The sequence below is a fragment of the Carcharodon carcharias genome, chromosome 15 (genome assembly GCF_017639515.1).
Source record: "Carcharodon carcharias isolate sCarCar2 chromosome 15, sCarCar2.pri, whole genome shotgun sequence".
In the NCBI taxonomy this organism is placed as follows: domain Eukaryota; kingdom Metazoa; phylum Chordata; class Chondrichthyes; order Lamniformes; family Lamnidae; genus Carcharodon; species Carcharodon carcharias.
This window is the reverse complement of record NC_054481.1, coordinates 51,320,882-51,336,039: the sequence shown is the minus strand read 5'-3', so window position 1 is coordinate 51,336,039 and position 15,158 is coordinate 51,320,882.

Here is a 15,158-nt window from a genome sequence, read left to right as displayed (position 1 = left end):
TGCTTGCTGGGTGGTGAGAGCCCTGGCTGGCTTTTTTTTTCCTTCCTTAAACCAGCTGGTAGCCATTGCCAATTTAATCCAGGCCAACTCTCCCAGTGCTATACTGAGGGAGTACTGGACTGCTGGATGAGCTGTCTTTTGGAGGAGACATTAAACCAAGGCCCACTTTGCCCTGTCAGGTGGCTCACTGGTAATGCAAAGGCATTTAAGATAATCATAAAAATTAAAGGGAGTGTTAGAAATTGTCTTTACTCAGAGGGTGTTTATGAAATTCCATTTCACGAATCAAATTGTTGAGATAAAGGGTCATCAATTTATTGAAAGGAGAATTCATTTCTTGAAAAAGATGGATATAGAATCATAGGGACATAAAAATACAATATAGAAGGAGGTTATTAGGCCCATTGTTGCCTGTGTCTGCTTTTTGAAAAAGTAGTCATGTTTCGTCCACTTCCCCACTTTTGTTCATAACCTCGTAAGGTCCTCATTCTCAAGTTCCAGTCCAACTGTCATTTAAAATTATTTATGGAATCAGCATGCACCACCTTTTCAGATAGAACATTCCAGATTCTGACACGTGAGTGAAAAAAATATTCCCCTAATCTCCTCTCTAGATCTTTTGCCAATAATTTGAAATCTATGATCTCTGCTTTTTATCCTACTTGCCAGAGGGAATACTTTTTCTCTATCTCTAGAAGGTTATGAAGAGCGAGGGGAGAATGGGATTAGTTTATATGGTGAAAAACATTGGCACATACTTGATGGGCCAAATGGCCCCTTTCTGTAATACAACAGCAAAACACCACAGATGCTGGAAATGTGAAATTAAAAATTGAAATTGCTGGAAATATTCAGCAGGTCTTGCAGCATTTGTGAAGACAAAAAACAAGTTAACATTTCAGTTCAGTCAGCTTTCATTAGAACTTGTGAAAGGTCACAGATTTGAAATGTTAACTCTGTTTTTCTCTCCACAAATACTACCTTTTCTGTGTTGTGATATCCTATTATTCTATGGGAAAAGTAAACAATGTCTTCAGCCAAGCTTTTGGTCGCAGCTCCTAATATCCTTGCTTGCCCTTGGAATCTGTTTTTCCTCATGGTTCTATGAAAGACCATGGGTTATTCTTCATGCTAAGGGCATTATAGAAATGTGCTGATTTCAATTGGTTTAGGGCAGTTTAAGTTGGTTGCCTAGATTCTGATTACAAGTCTTATGTAGGCCTATCTTCTGAGGCTGTTAAAGTGTTCATAAACTCACAGATGAAATAAATGGAGAACTTTATGTTCCTGGGGCTTAGAATTAAATAAATTGGCTTTGTTTTGCCACTTCTACATTCATCTTAACTCTTGCATTGTTGGTTGATGGGTCTTGATTGAATTGGATTTAGTGATTTTGTAGAAAACAAGTCTTTCAGGTTCCAGGTTTTGAGATGTCAGTAAAGAGCAAATTAATCATAAAATCTGTCGCCTGAAGGAACAACATAACAATTAACATTTGAGTATAATTAGTAGTAATGAAGGAAATGGGCATTAGATTCTCCATTTGCCCATTAGCTGGTTACAAACGGAATAACGATACCAGTGAAATCGGGAAAGATAAATTAATTCACATGCTTTGCGCGGCGTCTGTCCTATGGTTTATGACCATCAGTATTGTTCTGCAATGCATTGCCATCCCAAGGAGATGAAGCTAACTTCAAACAGTGTCAAAAATTATTGAAAAAATTTCTTAAAGGTAGCAATTTTAACCGTAAGTTTATGACACTGCATTAACAACAATAACGTGGCAAAAGATCTTTGGTTGTGCACAGCCTCTGAGCTTCAGTCTGAGGATGGACCTGGAGACTGTTCAAGACTACATCATCTAACCTGAAACGTTACAGGTAGAAAGGTAAGTGCATTGTAAAATGTCATTAAACAAGTAGTTCTTCCAAAATGACAGTGAACCAATTGAACTTGTTTCATTTATTTGAGGAGATTTACTAGAACGGCACCAGGATGAGGGACTTCAGCTATGTGGAGAGACCAGAGAAGCTGGAATTGTTCTCCTTGGTGCAGTGAAGGCTAAGGGGAGATTCAATAAAGATGTTTAAAATTACAAAGGGTTTTGAAAAAGTAGGTAGGGAGAAGGTGTTGGAATTTGATAAAAAGGTGGACACAAATTTAAAATAATTGTCAATGGAATCAGAAGGAGATGAGGATCATTTTGATGCAGTGTGTTGTTATCATCTGGAATGCACCATCTGAAATGGTGGTGGAAGCAGATTCAATAGTAACTTGCATTAGGGCTTTGGATAAAAGGAATATTTTACAGAGCTATGGGAGTAACTGATTGGCTCTTTCAAAGGGCGAACACAAGCACAAAGGGCTGAATGGCCTCCTGTGTAGTAAGATTCTATAATTTTGTGATTAGTTTTTGTCATGGTCATATCTTTATTAGAGTATTAAAGATGTTGGTGAAGGGCCATTGGACTGAAGGGTTATGATGTGTAGTGGCTATCCTGAATGGGAAACACATGGGCGGAGCAGGCAGGAACACCAATTCCATTGGCCTCTTGTCAATCAATCAGATGTCTGAAATGTAAAATTGTTTCCACTCTGACAATTTATTAAAAAATTGCATAATAATATGAAAGTGCACTAAATGTCACACGAGGAGAAAAGAACACGTTTGATGTGAAAGTGGCCTAATTTTGTACTGCACATTCCACGGGCTGAATTTTTAGGTTCCACCAGGGCCATGAACAGAGGTGGGTGGGGGCTGAAAATAGTGGCGATGGCCAGCATGTCATTCCCAGTGCTGGCAGGTTCCATCAGGGTGAGGGGTGGGTGGTCCTGAGATCCCACCCGATCCATTAAGAATGGTAATTGGGATTATTAAAGAGCTCATTGAGAACTACTTGATTTTGACGGGGCCTCACAGGCTGCACATGTTATCTCGGGGGGAGACACACAGTAGGGGACCAATCGTGGCTGGCCCAGGAATTTAGGTGAGCTCCAGGTAAAGGTGTACAGATGGGTCGGAGGCTGGGAAGCTTCGTCATTGGTATACAGGTGCCGTCACATTGGCACAGGGTGTGAGGAGAGCCATTAAGCATTCAGGCAGTGCAAGGGGTCATCACTCTGCTGGCATTGCAGGGTACTAGGGTAGGGGCAAGGCTTCCAAACACAATTGTGTATGTGTGTTTGTGTGTGTGTGTGTGTGTGTGGGGGGAGGGGGGAGGTTTGGGGGGAGGGTCACCTGAGCGCACCACAGCATCTGGCAATGGAAGTAGCATCTCCCTCCGAGCCACGGGTATTAGGAACACAGGAGAGAGGAATAATGGTCAGCAAGAACACAGAGGCCATGCCCTCAGCATAGGTGCTACCACCAAGGAAGGAGCTACCTTAAGGTGATCGAGAACCAGCACCAGAGGAAACTTTGACTCTAGGCAGATGGTCACAGAGATCTGTGCCTTGTCACCAAAGATCTTGTGCCACACAGGTCAGCAGGCCCTGCCAGTAGCCAAAGTCACTGTGGCCTTGAACTTCGTCACTTCTGGCTCCTTCCAAGAATCAGTTGGGAACATAAGTGGCATCTCAAAAATAGCTGCACACCATTGTGCCTTGCTGGTCACTGATGTCCCATTTGAGGGAACTAGACAATACATTCAAATCCAGCTAGAATTGGCCTCGGCACAGAGGGCAGAGGGTTTTGCCACTATCACTGGATTCCCCTAGGTGAAGGGCATCATCAGTTGTACCCATGTGGCCATCAAGGCACTGACTGAGTGCCAGCGAAGCTTATCAACAGAAAGAGCTTCCACTCCCTCAACATTCAGCTGGTTTGCAAGTACAACAGGAGCTTACTGCATGTGTGCATTTACTATTTTGGCAGCTCCCATGACTCCTTCATCCTCCGTCAGTTCAAAGCCCCTCAGCCCTTTACTCCACCAACTTCTGAAATTCAATGGATGGATTTTAGGAGACAAGGCACACCCCTTGAAGAGATGGCTGCTCATCCATCTATGAGAACTTGAGATAGAGCCATCTGCTCAACCATTGAATCAGCCATTGGGCTTCTGAAGATGCAGTTCTGGTGCATGGACCAGTTGAGTGATGCTCTGCAGTACACTCCTGCTGCACTCTTCATAACATGGCCCTCTGGAGAGGTTTGGAAAAGGACGGTGAGGCCCTGGATGGACCCCAGCTCATGGATAAGGAGGAGCGGGTAGTGGAAGAAAAGGAGGATGTTGAGGCAGAGGGGAAAGATGAAGAACACAGAGGGGCACAGGGAAGATACAGGATACAGGGCTTGAGAGTCTGATCAGGATGTCATCAACCTCAGGGATTATCAGATCCAGACACGTTCCAGCTCAGCCCCTCTAATCCAGGAGGAACAGCATGGTACAGAATTCATTTTGAGGTGCCTGTGAGAACACTTCTGTTGAACATGTAGCCCAGAGCAACTCCATTCTTACCGCCAGTGAAGGATGCACATCTGCCCACAGGTCTCATTGTCACTATTCACAGACCCTTATTCCTCCTCACCGCTTCATTCCTCTTCTCCTGTACCACCGTTAGTAAAAGGGGGCTCACATGTCTGGTTTCATGTGTCAATATTTACATTGTGTTCCAAAAGTGATAGAGTGCACGTTTACAAGCGAAATTGGAACCTCGTGACCCACTCTCTACCTCCTCTACCTCTGCTCTTGACTCTTCTATGCACTCCTCCCCTTGCACCCTCAGACAAGCTGGAGGTAGCCTGTTCACTTGTCTTGGCTTGTGACTGAGATGCATGTGGCAGTCATCCTCATCCTGAGGACATGTCCAGAGACTGCTGCATCAGCTTTATTGCAGGTCCAGCCTCTGTCACAGGGCCCTGTTTCATAGACACTCCCTCAGTCAGAGGGGCCAAAGACGCTGATGGTGATGATGGCATTATATGAGGGATGGCACCCTCATCCTCCTGGGTGATAGCCTTAGATTTTGGCTGGTGGCTCCAGATGGCTGGAGCACAACTAGCTGGGGCACAATTGGCACCTCCTCCAGACATCTCTGTACCATCAGCACCACCAACTGATCAGAGCTATATAGCATGGCATGTATTCTGTAACATCAGTACACAATTCCTGCATGCACACTAAGTGTTGTCCAAGAGGTTGACCATTCGCTCAGTGGAGGAGCTCGTATGGTCAAAACTCTGAGCTATGTTGGTGCACATGAGGTGACATGGACTCCTCCATTCTCTGCTCATGATCCTGCACTGTATCAGTGAACACCAGCATGTGGGAGCACATCTTACTCTGCTAATCTAAGTAGAGTTTCCTTTCCTGTGACTCCTGAGTTCCTGCATCTGCACTCAGCTGAGCAGAGCTGTATCTGTATTTCATCCTCTGAGGAGAACTTCCCACAGTTAACTCTACCTCTGGCACCTTCTGCCCACTATTGCAGCCTATCTAACCACAGGCAACAGGCAAGGATCCATCGAGGTGACTGTATCTTTGCTGATGGCGGGTGTGCTTTAAAAGGTAAGACAGTGCTTGGTCTAAGCTCTGCTGTGGCTGCTCTTGGCCTGGTGGTGGCAAGGGAGTTGATTTCATTGCAGCTACAGCTGCATCTGTGGAGGCACAAGAAGAGATCGTGAGAGCTAGCCTTGGAGAGCAGAATCCTCTGCAGGTGAAATAGGAGGAGCGAGGCTTTGCAATGCATCAGTCTTCAGCTTGCTGTCAGACAGGCTGGAAGTGTATGCACCCCTTTAATGAATGCAGGAATGGAAAATGGCAGCCTACACGTGGCCCACTCCGTTAAGTGAGAAATCATGACAAATGCCATCAACCCAATGACCAAACATTGATCAACGATCTCCCGATCTTCAGAGCGATAACTCAGGTCACCAAGGTGGCCCTTTCCAAGGCCAAGCAATGCGTCAGGTTGGCCCTGGAACAAGAATCCTACAACTTAACAACAAAGAACTTTCTTGGGCAAAGTGCAATTATCTTGGGGACTTACTGAAGAAGCAAAACATTGATGTTCTTACAGCTCAAGAAACCCACGTCTCCAAAAATCAACAGGCCAGCTGCTATTGTATCCATGGATACAACCTCATTACCACTGGCAAGATGGCACATATTTAAAGAATACCGTTACGGAGTTCAACGCCCTCCCCCTAACTGAAGAAGAAGCCACCTACCCCACTGCTATCAAGATAGGGGAGTTACACATCACTAATATGTATAAAGCCCCGAACTTGAAATGGCCAAAGCTTGCACTCCCAAGTGCACCAATCCCAGCTGTATATCTTGGTGATTTTAACAGTCACCACACTATGTGAGGTTATGAAACAAATTAAGCTGATGGTGAAGACCCAAAACACTGGATGTCAGCAGAACACCTGCACTGGTCTTTGATCCCAAACAATGAGCAACTTTCCACTCCACCTGTTGGCAACGAGGCTACAACCCGAACCTCACTATCATGAACAAAATCCAAACTGGGAACATGTTACACGCATCCCACAAAATACTCCTGATTTCCCCAACAACCAACATAGGCCCATCCTCACCTGGGTCAGTATTTAAATTCCTGTGATCTCATCAAAATGAACCCCACGGTGGAACCTGGCCAAAGCTGACTGAATGCCCATGATCCCAGAATGTTATCATCCATCTGTTGGTCTTCTGACCATTGCCACCAGAGAATGCATCCCTTGAGGCTTCAGGGAAGAATACGCTTCCTGCTGGATAAAGGAGACCCAGGACCTGCTCTGGCAATACAACTGCTTGAGTCTCTAGATTCAGCCAGATGTCAGCGATGGATTGAGTGCTTTGAAGGCCTGGACTTCACACACTCTAGTCGCTGTGCCTGGGCCCTCCTATGTCATCGTAGAGCCGCTAATCCTATGGAATACCCCAAATGTCCCGCCCAACCCCATAGCCTCCAAATTAGTGGAGAGTACAAAAGGACCTCTCAGCAAGAACACCATGCGAGAGGTACATCATCAACTGCACTGGACCTTGCTTCCTCCACAAACCCTCGCTCCCATCAGCATTGATGAGGTGAAGGAAGGGTTAGCAACAATAAAGAAAGGGAAGGCGGTTGGTAGAGATGGATCACCCAGAATTTCTCCAACAACTAGGTCCAAAGGGACTCGGCGGCTTGCGAAACTGTACAGCAAAGCCATGGGATCAGGATGCATCCCAAAAGCATGGCTGGATACGATGGTCTATGTCATACTAAAACTTGGCAAGCTGATCAATGACCCAACAAGCTATAGGTCGATATCACTTCTGTGCATGACTTACAAGCTCCTAGAATGTTTCATTCTATAGAAAATAAACCCTCTCATCGAGATCATGATCCCTGAAGAGGAAGTGGGCTTCTGGCCTAAACCTAGTTGCTGCCACCAAGCTCTTGCCCTCACAACACACACTAAGGCCAGTTTCCAGAGGAAACTCAAGACAGGTGCAGCCCTCATAGACTCATCAGCCTATAAGATGGTCTGGATTAAAGGCCTGTGGCTGAAACTCACAAGGATCATCCCCTGACCCAAATCACTATGCTGAGTAGTAGATGGCTACATGTCCACCTTGACGACAAATACAGCTCACCTTGATCCCTCAACAATGGACTGCCACAAGAATCAGTACTGGCACTTACACTTTTCAATGTCTACATGAGCAACATGCTACCAGCAGAGCCATGTAAGTTTACATATGCAGACACTCTTGCCCTGACAAAGCAAACAGCCATCTTCGCCAACATCAGGTCCACTTTGAACAGGGACCCCAACACCATGTCTGAGTACTTCTAAGTATTGAGAAATGGAGGCTCAAACCAAACCCCCACAAAACAGCAGTCACCGCGTTTCATCTTGATAACAAGAATACTAATCGCACCCTAAATGTGACCTTCTGAGACAACCTTGTATAACATAACCCTAGTCCAACTTACCTTGGAGTGAAGCTGGACCACAAAGTAACCCTCCATGACCATTTGAAGAAGACAGCTACCAAGATGAAGTCAGGAATCAACTTGATCTAGAAACCGGAAAATACCAGCAGGGGAGCCTCAGCACCAGTACTGTGGACTTCAGCAATGACTCTCATGTACTCCATTGCTGAGTACTGTACATCAGTATGGACCAGAGACAGTCACATTCGACTGGTTGATGTTCAACTGAACACTGCAATGAGATGCATCACTTGAACCCTCAAGTTGACCCCAACACCATGGCTACCTGGCACACATCACCCCCTCCCCCGCCCACTGATCTACCACAATGCAGTGACCCCGCATGAATCTCAGCAAATCGAGGAAAGCAAACACCTCCCTATCCAAAAGGACCTCACCAACATCCCTCATCTCTGCTTTGGACCCAAACACAGAATCTCAGGCAATGTGATTTCAACCCTGAAGAAGCTTGGAAAAATGAATGGTCCTCACAAGAAGTCATGAACAAATACCACGTAAAATACCTGACACAGAAAGTCCCTGGTTTCAACCTCCCACAAAGCTCATGGGCATCCCTAAACCACATCCGTGCAAACCATGACATATCTGGATGCACAAATTTAAAACTCTCCTGTTTGCAACTGTGGTCACCCAGACCAGACCAGTGAACACATAACGACTCAATGCCTGACTCATAAATACGAAGGGGATAGTACAATGATATACACCGCCACTCCTGATGTAAAATCCTGGCTTGACCACCTTGATGTAAAATTATATCTGTTATTCTATACGTAGTGATACAGAAGAAAAAGAAGAACGAGTGCTTTGCACTTTCGAATTGCCACCTCTTCAGTAGCAACCCTGGTGATGTACATGGTTTCTCCCTCCATTGTGGCCATAACACATAGCAACCCTCCTTCCACCTGGGCCATTTACAGGTATTATGAGTCTGACTCTCCTGAAGGGACAAAAGCGAACGAGATAAGGCACTGCTGACCTCTATGGTCAATGTCGGTTGCTCCTCTTCATTGGAAGGTGCATGTGTCCGTCCTGGTAGGTCCTCAACATCACTACAGGCAATATTTAATGGAGGCGACTGCGGTCTCAGCCACTGCTAGTCAGACTCTTAATTGGGCAGCAGTGGACCTTTCCTGGGATCATGAACCCCAGGGGCAGAATTCCCTCCCTGATCAGAGGCTGGGAGCTGTGCATTGCTTGGCAGCACTACTGTCGGAGCAGTGACAGTTGCTGGTAATGCACCCACCTGAGGCCAAGAATTGCTGAGGGACTCAGGCCATAGGTCTGTGATGGCGGGATGCGGGTCGCAAGGTGAAGGACACAGAGGATTGGGGAGGGAGGTTGGCAGCAAGGGTAGAGGGGTGGATTTCAATTCCCATTGCCTTCCCATTGCCAGGTTCCATGATCAGTCACTGAGTGCCTTTGAACGAGGCACCCTCCCTCTCAGGAGCCTACAAGCAACCCCAACAGGTTTTGTTTCTTTCTGCTCCCCAAGTGGTGGCTGTCCCACTGACTAGCAGTGGCAGGATGAGGCCTGTAAGTGGCCATTAATTGCTCACTTAAGACCCCAGTTGGCAGCAGGGCAGGAAGGCACAACCCCACCAACCCCTAACCAAACTCGTTTCCAGTGAGACAATTAACTTCCACCCTTTGGCTCCAGGCTATTCTGAGGGGTCAGTAAGTGCCTCCCATGTTCATGAGCTGCATGTGCCCTCAGGATCCTTAGCTGGGGTGTCTGCTGGAGATCCAAAACCTGAGACTTTGACACTGCACTCACCACTCTTCCTACACTGGAGCCAGTTTCTTTACCAGTTATGCAGTCCTGGCTTTGGCTGGTAGAGTGACTCCCTCCTGCTCCACAGCTACAAATCGAGGAGCTGGCCTGCCCTGGGTTCCAGGTTTCTGCTTCTCATGTGACATCTTTCAAATTGAAGGCAAAGCTGAAAGGTAATGAAGGTAAAGCAATGAAATGGCAGCCATGGAAATGGCTACTGTGGTCTGTTCAAATCAGGCCCGCTCTTGTACAGTCCTCCCTCTGTTACCACCCTGTGGCAAACCTGTCTCGAAGCGAATTAAGGATGTGCCCCCATCAAAACTTTGGGCTGTTGGTGACTGTTCATTCCTCCCCATCCACCACCCCAACCAGCCAGGTGTGGGTGGGAGGGGGGCAGGTTCAAGATTTAGAAATGACCCCAACTCCCATTTCCCAGCCTGAGGAAAATCTGCCCCATGACTCTGACCTGTTTTCACATCTTTGTCCATGCCACTGTGGAGTTGGCAGTCCAAAGGTCTGAATGGGTAACTTGGTAACGACCTTCTGCCCTTTTCGACCTCCTATTTGCACCCTATTTCCCCTCACCCCAATAAAGAGCACAGCATCAGTTCAGCACCCCTCTGGGTGAGTTGAAAAACCAAATGGAATCCAGGAATGAATCTGCCTCTAATCTGTCCATGGTACCATGCACTATCCTTTCAATGGCATTTTAAACCAAGGCTGCCTATTCTGCTATTCATTGTTGAGATGATAGATCCTGTGACAGTGGGGTTTTCACCTGGTGCTGACCAACATTACTTTGTCAGATAACCTGACCATTATTTCATTGCTGTTTGTGGGAGCTTGCTGTGTGTAAATTGGCTGCCCTGTTTCCAACATTACAACAGTGACTACACTTGAAAAGTCTTTCATTGGGTGTAAAATGCTTTTGGACAGCCTGAGATTGTGCCCCCCTTCCTGCCCCCTACCCCGCCCTGCGCATAAAAACCTGAATATCCGGGGTACTTTCTCCCGAGTCCGGTTTGCAGAGTCGGGAAATTTTGCTCCTGAGCTGAGAGCACAGAATTGCCAAATTTCCCTGATAGAATTGCAAGTCTGCCTTTCTTTCCAGCAGTGCCACCATTTATCTCAGCAGTATTTGTGAAACAGTGCTGGTATTGAATCACTCCTACATAACAGCAGTCCCTGCACTTCAGGCTAATTCATTGCATCAAGTACTTGAAATGTCTGGATATGATCAAAATATTATATAAATATAAGTGTAATTCATCAATTATTTCCAGCGGTCCTGTGTTATTGCCCAGCCCTTTCTCCCTTACTTATTCTTTCCTACATATTTATGAGGCACGTGGAGTGTTTTCTGACTGTACATTTTTATAGGAACCCTTACTGCTGGCAGTTCCATGTTTAACAAGTGTTCAAAATTCCAATATGTGCCCTCACTGGACGTGCCTTCCCCTTACAGGGAGGACATCAGAACATTGCCCACTATTGGCAAACAAAAACCAGCGGCTACCTATTGCAAAATTCCTGCCAGGCAGTCAAGTTTTGTCTTTGAATCATTTATGACCACATTATCTGGCAGCCGCCAGGGAATGAAGACAGGCTTTCATCTTATTAGGATCATTTGTCTTGTAATTCTCCAAGAAGGATTTGCCGATTGTGCAAGGGGAGTCTGTTTTTGAAACACACAAAACTAGTGTTTTGTCAAGAATGCTTTTGAATGGATTACCTTTGCCTCTTGTTTCTCTGCTCCCTGAGATGTGTCAAACCACGGATTAATAAGGCTAATGGATTTTATGTTGCGGAAGCCAGAGTACATCGACACTGACCTTCAGTAAATGCAATGAATTTATAAGTCTTTCAGCAATTGCTGCAATCCTAGGTTTTTCTGACAATCTATCCTCTTGGGTATCTTCTATTGTGTTCCAAGTAGCAACACCTCACATTGAATAACCATGAAGCAGACCAGAGAGTTTATGCAAATATTAAAGAGCTCCAGGATTTAATGGGTAATTGCTATTTTGAAACACAGTGCATCAGCCCATGACTAAAAACAGCTCTCATTAGTCCCTGCCTCATTTTATATTGTCCTGTCCGATTGCAAAGCAAATATTGACACTTCAGTGAAAAGCAGTATATGGTTTTTGACTATCTTCATAAATGCCTTAAATCATAAACCACAGAGAAAAGGTAAAGTGTGCCTTTGGTATAGGTAGAAGTAAATTGTCAATTTTCATAATTAAATTAATAACAGAAGGACTGAAGATATTCAATTCTAATTTTGGTGCCTTATTCTATCCCTACCTCGATAGCTCCTCCATCCTTATAACCTTCTGAGATCTCTGCACTCCTCCAATTCTGGCCTCTTGTGCACCCCCCACGCCCCCACCGGTTTTCTTTGTCCTACCACTGGGGACTGCGTCTTCAATTGCCTAGGTCCTAAGTTCTGGAATTCCCATCTAAAACCTCTCTCTCTCTTTCTCTCCTCCTTTAAAGCACTCCTTAAAGCCTACCTCTTTTGGCCAACTGTCCTGATCTTTTCTTATGTGGCTCAGTGTCAAATTTCAGCTGCACCTGTGGAGCATCTTGAGATGTTACTTGGTTAAAGGTGCTATGTAGTTGCAAGTTGTTGATTTTGGAGGAGCTAACTAATATTGGCTCTGGATTTGCTCTTCAGTTATGGCCTGGATTTTCTTCCTCGATTGGGTAGTGGGAGTCAGGAAAATCCCTGGCTCAGCCCACTCGCCTCGAGGATAAGTGCTTGCAAAGGTGAGATCTTCACTGCCAAGGAGCGGGTGCAGGCTGGAATGGGCCAGCTGACCCAGGAAGAAGTTCGGAGGCAGCCTCATGTGGCTGCTGGGTGTGGAGGCGGGCTATGTAAAAGGTTTGCCTCAGTGCCGCTGGACATCGTCCCAGTTAAAATAAGAGCACAAAGGCCCTTCAGCCCTCACTCCTCATACTCCCTCATCCTCCAAACACTCAACATGCTCCATCCATGTCAGCTCATGCCCCCACCCACCCCACCCCCCCCCCCTCCCCACGGCCCCTAATGCCCCCTATGCCAAGCTATGGCACTTCAATACCCATTGATCCACTATACACTGTCTAGAGCCAATGAACCCTACAGTGTTTATTGGTATGTTTACAAAAAAGCTTCATAAAAAGTAATTCATTCATAACTTTCTCCTATGTTGGAAAAAATCTTCATTACAAGTCAATAAAAGTTTCAGTCACCCAGACCCATAAACTATCAATAATAAAAGCTACAAAGAGTTGAAACCACTTAACATGTATAAACAAACATCGTGAAATTGTCAGCGGAGATCAGAGAGCTTCAGCTGTCAATCAAACAATGTTTCCGTGAGGTGCAGGTGTTTGAGTATTCTAATGGTTATCAGGACTCTGAACCAAGCAAACTTAATGATGCTTGGCTGAGGGCCCAGACATCTGTCTGCATGCGGGATGTGGGGGGGGGCGGTGTGTAATTTGGTATAGGAGGCATGAGGGGCCTTGGGGTGGTTAATGGGGAGACATAACATGTCGTGGGGGCATAAGGAGGACCTTTAGAAGTCACTTTTTAAAAGGTCCGCTCATGCAGATTAGTGTTCACAACTCACCTGAGGAATCACAACACTTTAAAAACCTGGCCGATCCCATGGAAATTACAGAGGAGGCGGAGATGCCAATCTCCGCAATGAAACAGGCCAGGCCGAGAACGCCGGATGCAGGGTTTTGACAGGAATAAGCCCACACCCTTTAAAGGCACTCCCAAAAATCAGACAGCCCAGGAAGAGGTTTGGAATCCCGGAATTTGAATGCTATTTTAAGGGGCTCCCAAGTCATTGCGACTCGGAGAAAATGCAGTTTGCGGGGAAAGGCACAGGGGGGAGTTGGGAAATATATCCAATTACCTTGTCAGATACATGGCAGCCAGTATAGATTAGAGATGCTCAAACGATGGGTGGAATCATCCCAGAGTTGTACTAAGTGCAATAGCGGACCTTAAAAAATATGTTTTACACACGGGCTGCAATGGCAGGATTTTGCACCATATTGTCCCCTTCCTGGCATGTCCCGCTTCATTATTACTGCATTCACAGGAAACACGCTGGATCCCTGGTGGGTGGGCGGGCATGGATTTGTCTGAGATGCTATGACCTCGGTGCTTCCTCACTCCAGGTGCCATATTTAAAGGGTACCAGAGCGCAGCCTACTTCATGTCTACAGACCAGGACCGCTCCAGGAGACAGATGACCCTGAAAGCAAAGAAGATGGCAGCCCCCAAATTTAGTGACATTTCTCTGGGCCACCTGCTGGGTGCAGTGAAAGGTTGCTGCAATGTCCTCCACCCCTGCTTTGGCCGCAGATGAGTCACCAATCTGGCCTGGGAGGTGGTGGCAGTGGTGGTCAGCATGACCGGAGTACAGAGGAGGTCAGCCATCCGGTGCAGGGAGAGGATGAATGGTCTCATCCGTTCCGCCAGGGTAAGTCAACCCCCTCATCACTCTCAATTCACACACTCACAAACCCATCACACATCCACAGGGATCTCACACCTCAAGGGACAACACCACTAACTCTCACACACACCCTCACATCTCCATCAGGCTCATATCCTCTAGAGATCGCATCCTCAACCTGTCCATGTCTCCACTCACCACACAAACATGCCACACAGTTTTATGTGTCCTGCTCACACTCTCTCCATCTGTTTCCATACAGGAGAAGCTGGCTCACAATAGCAGGGAGAGGTCCCAGGCTGGGGGTGGAGTGGCCCATGTTAGTCCCTTATTCACGTTGAGGAGTGTGCCATCGTGCTCACTGGTGAGGATGTGGACTGTGCCTGTGGTGACAGTGAGATCGGTGGTGAACACCCACATGAGGAGCCTGCACCACATCATCCCTCTTTCAACACAACTGTGAGTGCTCTCTCTCCTGCTTTTGACTCTGCTGTCATGCATTAATTATCTCTACTTTGGTTCACAGGGAGCTCTGCTAAGTGACTGACACCTTCAGCCAGTCAATACCTCAGCTCCATCCAGGTCCTCACCTCCAGCAAAGAGGACTCCTCCTCCATTGAAGAGCTGGAAATAAGCAGCCTGGAAGACCCGTCACAGCGCTTACCCACACCCTCCACCAGCACAGAGACACACACCTCAGTGGGGCCTAGACTTAGAACAGGCTCGGATTCTCAATCTGGAGGTCACCTCATGGGCATGTGTCTGCAGCAGGAGGAGGCAGGTTCAGCCAAGCTCCCTGGTACGCGGTGGACTGCTGGGGATCAGGCATCTGTGAGGTCCGAGTCAGATGATGAGCCTCTGGATTTGGCCTTCCAACTCATCGTGAAGAGTCAGCATAAGGCAGGGGAACATCACACAGAGCTGTTGGAAGCCCTCAACAGAGGCAGAGGAATGCGTCCACCTACTCT